General features: G+C 53.3%; 1 pseudogene; it reads left to right on the top strand.

The window, feature by feature from the left end:
• The first annotated feature begins 1,908 nt into the window (after positions 1–1,908).
• Positions 1,909–11,567, top strand: LOC114679450 (uncharacterized; annotated as a pseudogene).
• The last annotated feature ends 5,913 nt before the right edge of the window (positions 11,568–17,480 follow it).

Genomic DNA, 17,480 nt, shown 5'->3' with positions numbered 1-17,480 from the left:
GGGCAGGTATGTGTGAGGGGCCAGGTTCTCGAAGGCTGGATGGACACGGGGCTTGTGGCGGGTCTGGGGATGGCAGTGCTGCTGTGGGAACTTCGGGGAGGTCTCGTCCCTGGAATCCCCCCGGGTGTCCTGGTGCCCCCAGCTGCTGCGTGGTGTGAGAATTCCCGGCTGGTGGGGACACACAGGGACTTGTTTGGATTGGCCATCTGGTCCAGCCCAAGGAGCTGTGCCTCCAGCCCCTCAGGGAAAAACTCACTTCTGATGTGTGACAACAGCTGCAGGCAAGGGGAGGGAGAGGTGTGCTGGGCCTCGGACTTAGAAGCCAGAAGCCAGTTCATGCCCCTGCCTTGGTCTACGTGGGAAAGGGATGGGACCTCAGCTAGTTCCAGGGTCCTGGGTTATGGTCAGAACCCTCCCTTATGCACTTAGTGACTTGGGCTGACCCAGCCCCTCCCTGAGCCTCATCGGTGAAACCAGGGCTGGGCCAGGGCTCTCAACACCTCCCAGCTCCAACCTCTGGCTTTGTCCCAGGAGGGCCGGAGATGAGAGAGGTGATCCAGGCTCACCTGTTTACCTCAGCCTCCTTGTGGAGCCTCCTTCTTTCTGCCTGTGAGGTGGGTGGGACCAGAAGGAAGGGCACTCACCTGTGGGTCTCTGATTTCTCTGCCCAGGTGTGCCTGGAGAGCCTGGTCTATACCCAGTGCTCTGCTACACCCCATGGCCTGGTCACAACCTCCCTGCCTCCAGAACAGCCCTGGCCCAGGGAAGAAGCTGGTCTCTGCTCGAATGATAGGTAGAAAATGGAAGTTGGGATGGTAGCTCTGGAAAGGAGCCAAGGACGAGGTGCCTTCCCAAGGACATGGAGGGTTTTTCCAGACTGGAGCTTGACTGGTGCAGGCAAACATCAGGAGTTGGAAAGGGTGGCTCCCTCTGTGGGAGCTGGGGCGACTTGCCTGAGCCAAACAGTGGTAGGCTGTGGGTAGTGCAGGCACAGCTGGGGTGCCTGGAGCCTGGGGTCCCTGTCCTTGCAGAGGACTGGAATGCAAAACAAGTGTCCCCTGCCCTCTGGCTGGGGGACATCCTCTACTTCCAAGCCCAGACACACACCAGCTGCCACAAGCCCCTGAGGCTCTTCAGAGGACCAATGGGCAGCCACACCCACTCTGGGCCAGCCTACTGGGCCCACCTCTGTCCTAGTCAGAGCCCAATGACTGAGGGGACTCTCTGGGGACAATGGGGGCAGTCTCATGCTGCCCTCTTACAGGTGGACCAGTCCCTGGGATGTGGTGTTGGGCTGGGGTGGGCTGAGGCTGTTCTCTGCCGGGGTGCCTGGTGGACAGCAGGTGGAACAACTTCTCCTTGGCTTTCCTGGACCGCAGGACACAGCTGAACACTGCACTTTATCTTGGATGCCTTTGGATTCTCAGGGGACCCTGGGAAGGAAGAGGGGCTCACCCTGCAGGAGGCCAGGGCCCTGGGCCATGCTTTCTCCCCCCAGTCCCTCGAGCAGGCACCTCCTCTCCAGATCGACATCACCTGATTCCTGAAGGCCTGGGCTACTAACAAGATCACCAACACCCTCATCAAGGCCTGTTCTTACACCAGAGCAGCTACTACATGAGTTCGGAGCTGAAGAGGGCGGAGAGAGAATGCAGGGCTCTGTAAGAGTTCTCAGCTCCCTGCTGTGGTGGGTCCCGTAGAAGGTCACCCAGAAATCTGCAGTGCTGTAAGTCACTGGGAGGAAGCTGCAGCAGACATGCGTTTCCCAGCCTGGTAGATGGAGAGGTGTGTCTGGGTCCCCGAGTGGGAGGCCAAAACGTGGCATTGGATCTGGCAGTGCAGGAATTCTAGCCAGCTCTGGGGCCCTGGGAAGTCATTTAACCTCTCAGAACCCCACTCCTGGTCACCATGGGGCTCTTGTATGGATGTAAAGACCCCCCCGGCCACTTATGTCCCATCAGTGGAAGCCTAGCATGGGTGGAGACCCCTGAGACTGAACTCAGTGGCGGGATCCAGCCCGCCCAGCTCTCCTACATAGAACCCAGAGCCAGCAGGGTGGGCTTCCTAGAGACACAGGAGCTCCTGTGGGTTTGGGAGGATGAGCAGGGGTCCCTTTGGGAAGGTGGAAGAGGCTGCAGTCAGTGGAGGCCATCATGAGGCAGAGCTTGGGCAAAAGGGGCATGACTGGGGGATCTGAGACCCAACAGAGCCTAGACTGAGGACACTGTGGCCACCTCCAGGTGCCACTCAGGCAGTAGAAGCTGAGCTAGGGCTGGGCCCCCTGGTCCTCAGTAAGGCCTCGCCAGTCTTGGAAGCTGTACCCAAGGTGGCTTCATGTAAGGGCGCATCTGAGCACTTTTTTTTGAGAAAGGGTCTTGCTCTGTCATCCAGGCTGCAATTCAGTGGCACGATCAGAGCTCACTGCAGCCTCAAACTCCTGGGCTCAAGTGATCCTCCCACCTCAGCCTCCCAAAGAGCTGGAATTATAGGCCTGAGCTATGGAGCCCGGTTTTAAATCTTAATAAATATCTCCCCCGGTCTGCTTCCCTGGCTGACACACAGGCTGGCATCTTGCGCCTAGACAGACATGTTTCTGGACTTGGTTCCATTTGTTCTGACGGGCTCCTTTCTCAATGACTGCACGTTACAGTATGTGGCTATCCTTACACATTTCTGTATATAACTGAGGGTTAGTGTATTAATGTCAAAATTTTACTGGTGTTTCTAGGCTGGGTGGAATGTTTAAGTTAATTTAGTTGTGGGCATCATGACGATTTAGGCTTTCCCTCCAGGAATGGTGATTCTAGGACGCAGGTTTTGCACATTCTGGTTTATTGCTAGGCTCACTGCCACAGAGGGATGGCACTGCTCCACGTGCCATGCCCAAGAGATGTCCCACCTTATCTTTCTAAATCAAGCTGAATGTTCTTAGCTAACAGGATATCATCAGTGCTGCAGGGACTCACTCCCCACAACCCGAGATGAAGCGAGGCGGAGACTGTGGAGCAGATCCGTGCTGAGTGCATTCGTCCTTCCTGACCCGTACTGCTGCTGGCTGGGGCTGTGTCTGAGCCATCAGAGGACATTGATTCGGGGATGGGGCTGGGGGCGGTGCTGGAGAGATGCCCCTCACCTCCCTCAGCTCCTCCTGTCCACCCAACACTTGGACACCAAGGCCCCTGACTTCCAGGCCCCAGGCACCACTAACGGGGTGCTGCATGGAAACAAAGTGTAGGCCCAGAACCTGGAGTTTGGGTCACTCCTCTTTCCAGTTGAAACCTTTGTCCCTCCCAGATGATTCCACCCTCATGGCTCTATGGGCCAAATATCCTAAACAAAGGCCTGAACAGGGGTCTATATCCGAGTACCCAGAAAACACACACGGAAAGGCTCTGCATGTCCCCCATGGCCTGCCAGAGGTAAGAGCCTGCCCGTCAAAATGCCCAGTCCTGGTTCTTGCAGGGAGGTGAGGAGCGGAGGAAGAAAAGATCCATCTCATTCTTCATCAGAAACCTAAACTTGGGAAAGCCAGACACAGTACATTTCTTAATGATCCTGATACTTTTATAACTGGTTACAGCAGGGTCACATGCACAACTGTTTTCCAGCATCTTTCAACTGGCCACATAACATCCTGTAACAACTTCTTTTTTTAATTTTAATTTTGTAAGGCCAGGGGCAGTGGCTCATACCTGTAATCTCAACACTTTCGGAGGCTGAGGCAGGAAGACTGCTTGAGGCCAGGAGTTCGAGACCAGTCTGGGCAACATAGCAAGACCCCATATGCAACAGAGAAAAACCCTGTCTCAAAAAATATTTTTTTGAGTATAGTGGCATGATCACAGCTCACCGTAGCCTACAACTCCTGGGTTCAAGTGATACTCCTACCTCAGCAGCTGGGACTCTCAGAGCGCACTACCACATCTGGCTGATGTTTTAATTTTTGGTAGAGATGCGGTCTCACTACGTTGCCCAGGCTGGTCTTGAACTCCTGGCCTCAAGAGATCCTCCCAATGCGATCTCACAATGCTCTGGGGTTACAGGCATGAACCGCCATGCAGCCCCTGCAAAATCTAACTGTTCTTCAGGCGCTTCTTTTGGACCTCCTAGCTAGACTGCCATTGGCAAATACTAGTTTATTATTTTCCCACATTTATGTTAATGGTTTCCCATGTTTTATTTGTCTAGTCTAGGGTTTCTCAATAGCATCACTATTGGTGTTTTGGGCTGGATAATTCTTTGTTATGGAGCTGTTTGTGCCTCGCAGGATGTTTAGCAGCATCCCCAGCCTCCGCCTGCTACATGCCAGTAGCACTCCTCAGTGTGACAGCCAAAATGATTTCAGATATTGTCAAATATCCCCAGGGAGGCAAAATCACCTCCACTTGAGAACTGCTGACCTAAAAAACCTCTGGAACAATGTTACATCATGGTAACGATAGCACATACTGCTCCTGACCTTAATGAGAATACCTCTGGCATCAAAGTATAGTAGCACCTGTATACTACTGTCTGGGCTGTTATTAGTACACTGTAGTAGTCCATTCTCATGCTGCTATGAAGAAATACCCATGACTGGGTAATTTATAAAGAAAAGATGTTTAAGTTGACTCAAGTTCTGCATGGCTGGGGAGGCCTCAGGAAACTTACAATTATGGCAGAAGACACCTCTTCACAGGGCAGCAGGAGAGAGGAGAACTGAGCAAAGGGGAAAGCCTGTTGTAAAACCATCAGATCTCGTGAGAACTCACTCACTATCATGAGAACAGCATGAGAGAAACTGCCCCCGTGATTCAATTATCTCCACCTGGTCCCACCCTTGACACGTGGGGATTACTGCAATTCAAGGTGAGATTTGGATGGGGACACAGAGCCAAGTCATATCATATCCTTTATATTAGCATACTGTATCAAAGTATACTTTTCTTTCTTTTTCTTTTTTCTTGGGGACAGAGTCTCACTCCGGCTCTGGCTGGATTGCAGTGGCACGATGTCAGCTCATGGCAACCTCGGCCTCCCGGGTTCAAGCAATTCTTGTGCCTCAGCCTCCCGAGTAGCTGGAACAGGTGCGTGTCACCACGCCCAGCTAATTTTGATTTTGTTTTTAGTACACATGGGGTTTGACATATTGGTCAGGCTGGTGTCAAACTCCTGGCCTCAAGTGATTCTGCCACTTTGGCCTCCCAAAGTGCTGGGATTACATGCGTGAGCCACGGCACCCAGGTTGAAGTATAATTTTCACAATGTGAAAAGCTTGACTTTCATACAAATAATGAAGGAATACGTATAAGATATTTCTTTAATTTACAAGGGAGTCAGCAACACGGTGAAGCTAGTTCCAGGAGTGTTTTGAGAGACAGTGTCTATAGTGCTCCAGGAAGGGCATTCCAAAATGCATTCTGAGATAAAGACAAAACTTGTTAATATCCTAAAGGGAGGCCGGGCGTGGTGGCTCACGCCTGTAATCCCAGCACTTTGGGAGGCTGAGGCGGGCAGATCACCTGAGGTCAGGAGTTCAAGATCAGCCTGACCAACATGGTGAAACTCTGTCTCTACTAAAAATACAAAAATTAGCCAGGCGCGGCAGTGGGCGCTTGTAGTCCCAGCTACTCAGGAGGCTGAGGCAGAAGAATTGCTCAAACCCGGGAGGTGGAGGCTGCAGTGAGCCGAGATCATGCCGCTGCACTCTGGCCTGGGTGACAGAACAAGATTCTGACTCAAAAAAAAAAAAAAAAATCGTATTGGGAAATAAAACTGTCCTCTTTGGGAGTTATCTTTCCTACTGGACAGAAATCTATAAGTTAACTTATATACATATTCTCCAGTATATTCATAACATATTCTCTAGTATATTTCCTTACATTAGTGGTTTTCAAACCACGGTCTCAAATTGGAAGCATCAGCGTCACCTGGGAACATAGACATGCAATGCTCAGGCCCCATCTCAGTCCTACTGAGTTAGAAACTCTGGTATGGAGCCCAGCAGCCGGTTTCACAAGCCCTGCAGGGGATTATGATGCACTCTAATATGTGAGAACCACTGCTTTAGTCAATCTTTATTTGTAAAACAAATATCGGTGAAACAATGCTGCAGTTTGACATTAAAAGGGCACGCCACCCACCTTTAAAAGTTGAACCATTCTTACTTTTTTTTTTTTTTTTTTAAGGAGACAGAGTCTCACTCTGTTGCTCAAGCTGACTGAAATGCAGTGGTGCAATCTCAGCTCACTGCAACCTCCACCTCCCAGGTTCAAGCAATTCTTGTTCCTCAGCCTCCCAAGTAGCTGGGATTACAGGCATCCAGCACCATGCCCAGCTAATTTTTATTTATTTATTTATTTATTTAATTTATTGTAGTGACGGGTTTTGCCCTGTTGGTCAGGCTGGTCTCCAACCCCTGACCTCAGGTGATCTGCCTGCCTCGGCCTCCCAAAGTGCTAGGATTACAGGCATGAGCCACTGCACCCAGACTTTCTTTTTTTCTTTTTTCCTCTTTTTTTGAGATAGTCTCCTTCTGTTGCTCAGGCTGGATAGAGTACAGTGGTGCCATCATGGCTCACTGCAGCCACCACCTCCCATGCTCAAGAGATCCTCCCACTTCAGCCTCTTAGGTAGCTAGGAAGACACGAGTGCACCAGCACAAGCAGCTAATTTTTTTGTAGAGACTGGGGTCTCCCTATGTTGCCCAAGCTGGTCTAGAACTCCTGGGCTCAAGCGATCCGCCAGCCTTCGCCTCCCAAAGTGCTATGATTACAGGTCTTATGTTCTTAAAATTTTTCTTTGACATGGTATAGGATAGTCTAGTAACTTAACATACTGTTGCTTTCACCAGGATAGTGCTTATGATTTGTAAAAGAACTCTTCAGAAACGAGCTCAATTTTACCATGAATTGGGACACTTTCCATTTCTATTCTACAGAGCAGTTTGTCATGAGCTCTGTCTTTTGAAAACTTGAAAGCCTGCAACAATCAAACCAGCTGCACCTGGTGCATGGGATAGGCATGGAATTGAGGAGAGAGTTCAAACTACAGTCAGCCCTCTGTATCCTCGGGTTCTGGATCCTTGGATTTAACCAACTGTGCATCAAAAATACGTGGAAAAAGTAAAACAATAAAAAAACACAAAAATTTAAAAATACTTTATAACTTTTTTCCACTGTCTTTTGTAATGCCTTAATGCGGTCCTCAAACTGGCGGTTGGCGCTGGTTTTTTCCAGGGAAGCATTCTGGGAGCCGGGGGAGACGCCAGCATTTCCTCCTTGGCACCTGCAGTGGGCTGGGGTCTGCTCTCAACCTCACTCGAGCAGGCGCTGCCCTCCCAGAGGCCGTTAGTCCTAGTCACGTGATAACTCCCAAAGAGGAAGTATTTACAAAGTATTTATGTTGTATAAGGTATTATAGTAATCTAGAGATGATTTAAAGTATATGGAAGGATGTGCATAAGTTATATGCAAATACTGTGCCATATTATATCAGGAACTTGAGCATCTGTGAATTTTGGTGTCTCCTGGGTCCTGGAACCAATATCCTGAAGTTACTAAGGGATGACTGTATTCAATTTCTTCTTTGGTTATTGGTTTATTCTCTAATATATTTGTGTTGTTTTGTCTTTTTGTTTTTGCCTCTTCAAGTCAACGTTGGAAACTTAGTTGGTCTAGACTACCCATTAGCTCAAAGCTACCAGTAAGCAGACTACCACTGCAATCTAAGCAATCGATTTTTTTTCCCATCAGATTGGCAAAAATTAAGATAAGCATCTATTGATGTTGAAGCTGTAGGGAGTTTTCCTGAGCATATTAATTATGACAGCCCTTTTTGCTAGGCACCTAGACGATTCATCAAAATGAAATAAAATACCCACGCACTTGAAGAAGTTATCTGGTTTATTATCTGGGTGCTGGTTATGTGAGGTCTACAGTTGATGAAAACTTATTAACCTTTATATTTCTAATAGGTACAATTTTCTGCATGTGTAGTATATTTCAATAGTTTTTAAAATGTCTTTTGCCACAGCCCGCAGCTGTGTATAACGCTATTCCCTTAACAGTGGAAAACATGGCAATGACTTGAATCTCCCTGGCTCCCGGGATCCTACCCGCTTAAGTTAATGAAAATAAAAGTAAATGAAATAACTTCCACTGTCTTTCGTAACGCCTTAATTCGGTCCTCAGTTAAACTGACGGTTGGCGCTGGTTTTTTCCAGGGAAGGATTCTGGGAGATGGAGGAGGAGACTCCAGCACTTCCTCCTTGGCACCAGCAGTGGAACACGGGGCCGCTCCCAGCCTCACTTGAGCAGCCCCCGCCCTCCCAGAGGCCTCAGTCCCAGTCACGTGATGGTCGACTCAGCTGACCCGGCCCAACCAGAAAAAGAAATTCCTGGGCCCTGGCTTCCTGGTGCGATAATGAGGCACCAGGGGTGAAGTGAGGCATGGGCTGCTGGAGCGGGAATGAGGGGGCGCCAGTGGCTCCGGAAACGGTGGGGGAGGTTGTATGCACTGGCCTCTCAGCAAACAGTGTGTGCGCGCGTGAGGGCTGCCTGTCTGGCAGAGAAAAGCCCACCGCTATCCTGCTCCCGAGTGTGGCGCTTAGACAGAGCAGGCAGGCCTGACTTAGAGTCCCCGTGCTTCCCTGGTGGAAGGAAGGGCTCCTGCCTCCCCGGGCAGGAAATGGGGCTTGTCTGGAGCTGAGAGTCCTTTCAGGTCCTTCCCAGCCCCAGGAGGGCCCCCCAAGGACACCCCGTTCCCCAGCCCTGCTGTGGGACTTGTACAACAACGTGCTTAGACTCAGGCTCACTCTTCCACACTGTTAGGAAGCCCCTCCGCTCTTTCCAGACCCAGAAAGTAGTAGTTTTGGAGCTGAGCCTTATCCATCCATCCTTACGTTCTAAGTGCCTAGTCTATACCATAAAGTGTGCTAGGCACTGGGAGGACTTGAGTTGCCCCAGGAAGGGGAAATTGGAGGCTTGAATTGGCAGTCATAGTTAAGGCTCCGGGGCAGAGACCTAACTGCGCCTTGTGTGTAGTGCTAAGGGGGTTTCCTGAGGATGCCATCAACCTTAAAGGTGGATGGCAGGAGCTGGCTGGCTGAAGTACAGTTTGTGTACCAGGGGTTGGGAGGAAAGGGTGGGAGGCGTGCATCTTCAGACAGGAAACAGCATGTGTAGAGACTTCAGGTGAGAGACAGCATGGCTCCCCAGGAAGGAATGCATTTCCCATAGCTGGGAGAGTATCATCTGGAGGTTAGAGAAAGATGAGGCTGGACAAGTAAAGACCAAATCTTCCTGGCTCTTGGATCACCACAATCAAGATAATGAACATTCCACCGGACCCCAAAATTTCCTTATGTGAGGGGCTATCTTAGGAAGTATGATCAAGAAGGGCTGGCCTGCCAGGGTGTAGTGACTCACGCCTGTAATCCCAGCACTTTGAGAGTGTGCAGATGACCTGAGGTCAGGAGTTTGAGATCAGCATGGCCAACGTGGTGAAACCCTGTCTTTACTAAAAATACAAAAAAGCTGGGTGTGGTGATGTATGCCTGTAGTCCCAGCTACTTGGGAGACTGAGGCAGGAGAACTGCTTGGACTCGGGAGGTGGAGGTTTCAGTGAGCCAAGATTGCGCCATTGCACTCCAGCATGGGCAGCAGAGGGAGACTCCGTCTTTAAAAAAAAAAAAAAGAAGAAGAAGAAGAAGAAGTGCTAGTCTGATGAGGTGTCACTTTAGCAGAGAGTGGAATGAAATAAAGGATGGCAAGCCACACAGAGAGTGCAGCAGGCATGGCGGCGGGAGCAAGGCTGGTGTCCCTGAGCAGCAGCAGGGAAGCTGGAGTGGCTGGACTTGTGTGGGTATGGGGAAGAAGGGAGAGAGGTCACTCGTCTCTGTGAAGCCCAGGACTTTGTTTTATCCCCTACTGTACCCCCAGCACATAGAGTGGGAACTAGCACAGAGAAGGCACTCAATTGATGTTTGCTGAGCAGACGAATGCCTGGAGTAGACCTCAGAGCAGGGTTTGGTGGCAGGGTGGGTCAGGGAGAGAGTTCACTCAACAGCCTGGTGATAGGGGAGAACAAGAGGCCAGAGGGTATCCATCTATGATGGGGACCAGGGGTCCCTGCTGGGCAGCAGTGTAGGAGACACACGGATCCTGGCCACACCTCAGCCTTCCCTCCAGCCTGAGTACCTACCTCCCTCCCTTGCAGAGGTTCCGGTTCTGTGGTGATCTGGACTGTCCCGACTGGGTCCTGGCAGAGATCAGCAGCTGGCTAAGATGGTTGAGTGCACAGGGTCTGCTCTGGTGGAGGAGGGGCGTTGGGTCTGGGGATTGTGGGTATAGATGATGGTGAGGTTTCTCTGGGGTTAGGGCCTCAGTGCTCTCAGCCTGTGCTACCATGCTTTGTGACCTTAATCAGTGGCTGGCCTGCTCTGAGCCAGTCCCCAGGAAGGAGGGGTGAGGTTTGCCAGCCTGGCTGATGTAAGGACTTCCCTTCCAGTCCTCTGTGAAGTTGCAGCTGCTCTGCAGCCAGGTACTAAAGAGCTGCTGGGACGGGGGATTGATGTGAGTACAAGACCAGCACCCCATTGTTCCATGACCTTATGACCCCCAGTGCCCTGAAGCTCTGCACTAGGGCCAGGGAGATGAGTGAATCAGCCTCTCAACCTCTCTGGGTACCTCCCTTCCTTCTTTTCAGCCTGTCTGTTCCTTATTGCAGGATCCAGGCTAGAGTTGAGGGGTTGGTGAGCAGGGGTCTGGCACCCCTTGAAGGTCTCCTTTCCTCATAGAGTGAGAAGATCCTGAAGCTGACGGCTAATGCCAAGTTTGGTGAGTACCCCGCTGAGTCCACAGGCCCCGGGCAACCCTGCGACCTCGACCTGGTGCCTGGTACAGAGGCCCCCACACCCCCCATCCCAGCAGCATCCTTAACCTACCTTCCCTAGTGGAGGAACATGAGGGAAAGAAAGACATTGACAGTCCCACCTTCCTGTTCTCTGCCAGCTCCTGGTGGAGCAGTAGCAGTGCCTGTGGCTCCAGGAGGCCTGAGGGCTTTGAGCTGAAGTTAAGAGGGCAACAGGGAGGTGGCTGGGCCCACAGTGACACCCCCTGTCCCACTCACAGGTCCCTCGGAGTCAGGCAATATGAAGGCCACAGTGGCAGTGCTGAGTTTCATCCTCTCCAGTGCGGCCAAGCACAGTGTTGATGGTGGATGCTTGTCCAGTGAACTGCAGCAGCTGGGGCTGCCCAAAGGTATGGGTTGTGGGTGGGCAGCTGGGCAGTCTGTGGGCCAAGGGCTGCTAGAGAGGGGGCCAGGCCCTGTGACCCTATGGTGTGCCCTGCCCTGTCTGGGCCAGGAACCCAAGCCCAGCTCCCACCTGCTACCTCCAGAGCTACTCCATTCTACCCCCAGAGCACGTGGCCAGCCTGTGCCACCCTTATGAGGAGAAGCAAAGCCTCTTGCAGAAGCACTCGGGGTCTGCAACCTACGCAGTAAGTATGAGCCCAGCCAGTGTCTGCGCTCATTCTAGAAGGTGCACGCAACATGCAAAGTGCATGGAGAGTCCAGGGAGATGACTTAACCACAGTCACATGCCCAGCAGCCGCAGAGCTGGGACCTGGCCCTGGGTCTCCTGACTCCACGGGCTGTGCGATGTGTACATACAGGATCAGACCTCGCCCTTTTCTCCTAGCTGACCCTTTCCTAGTCCCCCATGCCCCATGTGTGAGCACCCAGCTCACTCTCTTTCCTCCCTCTCCAAAGTGTGGTCTCTTGCAGCACGAGTGGCAGAAGGGGCAGCAGAGACTATGGACCCCTCAGCTGCATCTAAGACCTCTGTGTGGTCTAGCTGTGTGTGCTGGAGGGGGGCTCTTGGCTACCAGTTCCCCCTCTGTAAATGAGACCGATGCCTGTGGCATGGAGGACAGGAGGCTGGTGTGCGTGCCAAGCACTTGGAGCAGGGCCCTGAGTGAGCATGGACGTGGGAGCAGGGGTGTTCCTCGACTTTATGTACCTTAGGGATGGGAGTGGGGCTACCTGTGTGGGTTGACAAGGCATTGCTTTCCCCTACCCCACCTCTGTCCCAGCCCTGCAAGTCAGTCCTTGGGGGTCTAGGAGGGAAGAAGCGCCTGGCTGTGTGACCTCGGGCTGGTACCTGGCCCTCTCTGGCTCTGAGTTCCTGGGAAAGTCAGCACCCAAGGAACGCCCTCCAGTTTAGCACCTTGACAAGAAGGGCGGGGACACTGGGTTCAGGCCCACCCCTCTGGTACAAACCCCTCGGCCCCAGCTGGAGGATGAGGAGATGCTGGGCTTGGGTGGGGGAATCTCCTCAGCTTGGCTAAAAGGCTCAAGGTGTCAAAGGCTCAGCCTGCCCCCCAGGAAGGAGCCTGGGCCCAGCCAGTCACCAGGACAAGGGCAACTATGGTGAGCAGGAAGCCCAGGATGAGGAGAACCACGGCATAGCTGGAGATGAAGGTGTCCAGCGGGCTGGAGGCTTTGGGGCCAGGAGTGCTTCGAGCAGAACAAGAAGGCTATGACCAGGCGGGGCCCCGCCTCCCGCTTCTGAGAAGGCAGAATCTGCACTCAGAAGGTGCTGCGGGACCAGATAGTGGGGCTAGGAGCATCTTGGAGGGCTCCATGAGCAGGGGAGGCAGGCTTCAGATCAGGGCACGTGGAGGAGGCAGATGGACAGAGGGAGGAGGCCTGCAGAGGGAAGGAGGTACTGACTGAGGTCTGGGATGACCGTGTCTACCAAGAGGCCCTCTGCCTCCCCCAGGGTGTGCAGACACTGGCACGCACAGTCCTACCTGAGGGCCCGGGCTGGTGCCAGCCTGAAGGTGGCACCCATTCTAGTGATCAGTGGATCTGGACTGGTGGGAGAATCATCACAGACTTCAGGGGCCTGCGCAACCTTGCAGGACTGGGGGGGGGGGGTCATCTCTTCCAGCCTCCTGCCCTCAACCCCGGAACCCTGGTCTGAGCCCTGGGTCACCCAGGGCCACCCCGGACCCCCTAGAATTCCTCTACCACCACTTGGTCAAAGTTCTGCAGAGGTCTGAGGATGAGGGTCAGCTGGGGGGTCAGGAGAGGATGAAGAGGGTCACAGCTCTACCAAACCAAGCCTTATTTCTTGTGGCCCCTGGCCTACTCCTCTGATGCCAACCTCCGGCTGGCCCAGCCCTGCAGAGTAGGTGCTCAAAGGCATCAGTAGCAGTTTGTCTCATGCTGGTCTCCCCCCAGGTCCCCCTCTGGAGCCCAGTACCACAGATCTCAGGGTGGGGGGTACAGCTCAGTCTCCCTTCCCCCTCATCCCCCTCACAGGGGCTTTGTTCACCAAGGCCCCTGACTGCTAGGGGACCCACACCCACGGCCTCCCTCTTTCTGACTGCTGGCCCTTCCACAGCCTGGATACTTGAGCCCTGGGCAGAGAGGTAACGATCCCAGGACTGTCTTCGCAAGCAGAGAGGCTGCTTGGCACGAGGCCCTGACTCCTTGGGTGAGCTCAGCAGCATGTGTGTCACCAAGGCCCCCTGGGCAGAAGGGGCTCAGCTCTGAGGGCCCATCACTTGCCACACCTGCATGTTCCTGCTAGGCATCCACCCTGGGGACCCAGCTTTCCCCCTGCCCCCAGCTGCTGGCAGCCCCATCTTAACTCATCCAGGGTCCTGGAGGCCACGCCAGGAAGTAGCCAGCAGCTGGGAGGGGCACTTGGTGTTTCTGCATCTTTTTTTATGGAGCTCCCTTCAGTGGGAAGGGCTACAGACTCAAGGGAGACTGCAGGCCACCCCTTCCCCACTCCCTGGCTGGGTGGGCTTCCAGCTTAGGCGTCTGACTGGAAGGACGGGACCGTCCTGTCACAGAGGCAGGTCTGAGTAGTCCAGGCCCAGTTTTACCCTCCAGCGGGGCCCCTCCCATTCGCTTGTCCAGCTGGCTTTGCCCAAAGCACAAGCGATGTCTATGTGGACTGTGTCCCCTGTCCCCAAAGGGAGTCTGGCTCCAGTCCTGGCCTGGAACTCAGAGACCTTAGAATTAGAGGCCACATCTGGCAGGGTGGACCAGCATGGTCTGCCCACAGCCAGGGCAGGTACCATGTTGGCAGCCCCAGACCTGACACCACTGCTCCCGTGTCCCCTCTCCACTTCCGTCCTGCACATCACCTACACTACGTGCTGTCCCTGATGAATCCAAGCTGTCAGCTTCTGTCAGCTTGGCCACGAAGTCATACTGACCACAAGGAGAACGGTGCAGCCTGAGTTGGGGGCTAAGTGGGAACGGGCCTGGTGTGAGGTGGGGGAGGAGGGGGTGAGGCAGGTGTCTGGCGCCTCTCTGCTTATCTTCCCTTCTCCCTTGCCCACAAAGGAGGCATCTTCTCCATGTACCTCTGCCACCCCGGGGACATAAAATACTGCCCCAGGTCTGTCTTTCCTTGGACGTAGCCCACCTACCTTCCTGTGGGACTCAGGGCTTTGTTTTGTCCTGTGGCCCACATGAGAAGCAATTATCCCTGCTCTGCTCAGCTGAGAGGACAAACTGAGGCAGAGCAGGGGAACAACTCTGTCATAGTCTGCCTGTTAATGGCAGAGTCAAGACCAGCCCTTCCCTGATTGTCAGGTCCAGTGGACACCAAGCGTGAAGGCTGTATTAGCCCATTTTGCGTTGCACCAGAGGAACGCCTAAAATTGGTTTATTTATTTATTTTTGAGACAAAGTCTAGCTGTGTCGCCCAGGCTGGAGTACAGTGGCACGATCTCAGGTCACTGCAACCTCCGCCTCGTGGGTTCAGGCTATTCTCCTGCCTCAGCCTCCCAAGTAGCTGGAATTATAGCCATGCACCACCATGACTGGCTAATTTTTTGTATCTTTAGTAGAGACAGAGATTTGAGATGGAGTTTCGTTCTTGTGACCCAGGCTAGAGTGCAATGGTGTGATCTCGGCTCACTCCAACCTCTGCCTTCCAGGTTCAAGCAATTTTCATGCCTCAGCCTCCCAAGTAGCTTGGATTACAGGCATACACCTCCATGCCTGGCTAATTTTGTATTTTTAGTAGAGACAGGGTTTCACCAGATTGGCCAGGCTGGTCTTGAACTCCTGACCTTAAGTGATTCACTCACCTCGGCCTCCCAAAATGCTGGGATTACAGGCGTGAGCACCACTCCTGGCCCTGAGACTGGGTAATTTATAAAAGAGGTCTTTGCCTCACAGTTCTGCAGGCTGTACAAGCATCTGCTAGGCTTCTGGTGAAGCCTCAGGAAGCTTTTATTCCTGGCGGGAGGCAAAGAGGGAGCAGGCGTGTTGCATGGTGAGAGAGGACGCAAGAGAGGAGAGGCATCAGGCTCTTTTAAACAACCAGCTCTCCTGTGAACTGATAGAAAACTCACTCATTGAATCACTTGAACCCAGGAGGTGAAGGTTCCTGTGAGCCGAGATCATGCCACTGCACTCCAGCCTGAGCTGTGAGTGAGACACTGTCTCAAAAAAAAAAAAAAAAAAAAAAAGAAAAAGAAAAAAGAAGAAAACTCACTCATTACCATGGGGAGGGCACTAATCCATTCATGAGGGATCTCCCACCATGACCCAAGCACCTCACACTGTAGGCCCCACCTCCAGCATTGGGGATCACATTTCAACATGAGATGTGGATGGGACAAGTATCCAAACTATGTCAGAGGCCTCCCCCTCCCTCTCGTCAGAGTCTTCTGTCCTCAGTTCAGGTGCATGCTGGCCTCCATGCCTGGCTTCCTAGGAAGTCATCTTGGCCCCAAGGGGTTGGGCAGGGCCACTAGGCTGAGGGTTGGAGCCCTACCTCTCCTAGTCCCAGCCTGGGTCTCCATCACTGGCTAGCCGGCTCTGCTCACTGCATTCTCTTTACACCTGCTCCCTGCAGCCCAGGGGTCAGTCTGGGTGCAGGCCTGGGTAGAGGTCCAGGAGCAGATTCTGCCCCCCAGCTCATACCTCCTGTGCACCATGGCAGCCAAAATGCACCAGCATGGCCAGGAGTGCTGCCTTGTCCCTGTAATCCCAGTGTTTTGGGAGGCTGAGGTGGAAAGCACTTGAGACCAGCCTGGGCAACATAGCGAGGCCCTGTCTCTACAAAAAATAAAACTACGCATGGTGGCGTGCACCTATAGTCCCAGCTGCTCAGGAGGCTGAGGTGGGAAGATTGCATGAACCCAGGAGGTCAAGGCTGCAGTGAGCTATGATTGAGCCACCACACTCCAGCCTGGGCCACAGAGCAAGACCCTGTCTCTAAAACAAGAAGCAAAGTGCACTAGCGTGTGGATACCAGCTTCTCCTGGTGTGTGGACCTGACCTCACTACTCGGCCCCATCGGTGAGTGGGAGACTGCCTCCTGTCTTCCAGAACATTCCCGACACTACACCTGTGTCCCTCCTGCATTCTCTGGTGGGCTTTGTGAGAGGGCCTGTCACCTACCTCTCTGGCTGCCCTAAGACCCAGCTCAAACCTTCCCTGTCCCTGAGAACCTTTTCCTGAAGAGTGTTTCCCTGAGCCACAGGCCCCCTCATTTCAGAGCTTTGGGTGGGGTGAGTACAAGGATCAACTCTCTGCTACCAGCCTGGGAGGAATTGTCCCTAGGGTTGGGTCTCTGGATGGCATATGAGGATCTACACCAGGACCCAGATGCCTGTAACCTGAAGGGCAGGCCCTTGGCCGCCCCGGCTTCACAGATCCCCTCGTCTAGCCTGACCTTCCGGGACAGGCCTGACCCCTGCATCCTTTGATCTTGGTCCCTACTGGGAACTCTGGTTACCCTGGCTTACCTACTTTGACTCCAGAGGTAATGCTGACATTCCCCATGAGACAGAGTTACAACTGAGACTAAAGTAGGGGTACCTGGCTCAGGGTAACCATGGCCATGCAGAGCTCAGATCCTGGCCCTGTTCAGCCTCCGCCTCCTGAGTTCAAGTGATTCTCCTGCCTCAGACTCTTGAGTAGCTGGGACTACAGGCGCATGCCGCTACGCCTGGCTAATTTTTTGTAGTTTTAGTAGAGATGGGGTTTCACCGTGTTAGCTAGGATGGTCTCGATCTCCTGACCTCGTGATCCACCCGTCTCAGCCTTTCAGTGTTGAGATTACAGGTGTGAGCCACTGTGCCCGGCCTCCCCAGCATCCTTCTAGCTCTGGTGCCCTGCAGGGTCTACCCTTGGAGCACCTGGAGCCCAAGAAGCTGCCCCTCACATTTGTGATCCCAGGGACCCCCTTCCTGATCATGATGAAGGCGGACCCAAACCCGCTGAGGTGCCTGAAGGAGCAAGGGTCAGCCTCTGCCTCCTCCGGCCTCTCTGATGGGGAGGATGTTATCCCAGCAGTGTGAGCTGGGAGCAGAATCAGGAGGATGGGGGTTTTCTCTGTGGGTAGCTCTGGGCTCCAGGGTGGATCCCTCTTAACCTGGCCCTTCCCCTGTGGCTCTCCTTGGCCCCAGGCAAAGAAAGGGACAGAGTGGGACCTGGGTGCTTTCTTACCCAGCTGCAGT

This window comes from Macaca mulatta, chromosome 7 (genome assembly GCF_049350105.2).
Source record: "Macaca mulatta isolate MMU2019108-1 chromosome 7, T2T-MMU8v2.0, whole genome shotgun sequence".
Taxonomy (NCBI): domain Eukaryota; kingdom Metazoa; phylum Chordata; class Mammalia; order Primates; family Cercopithecidae; genus Macaca; species Macaca mulatta.
This window is presented reverse-complemented; position numbering and strand designations above follow the sequence as displayed.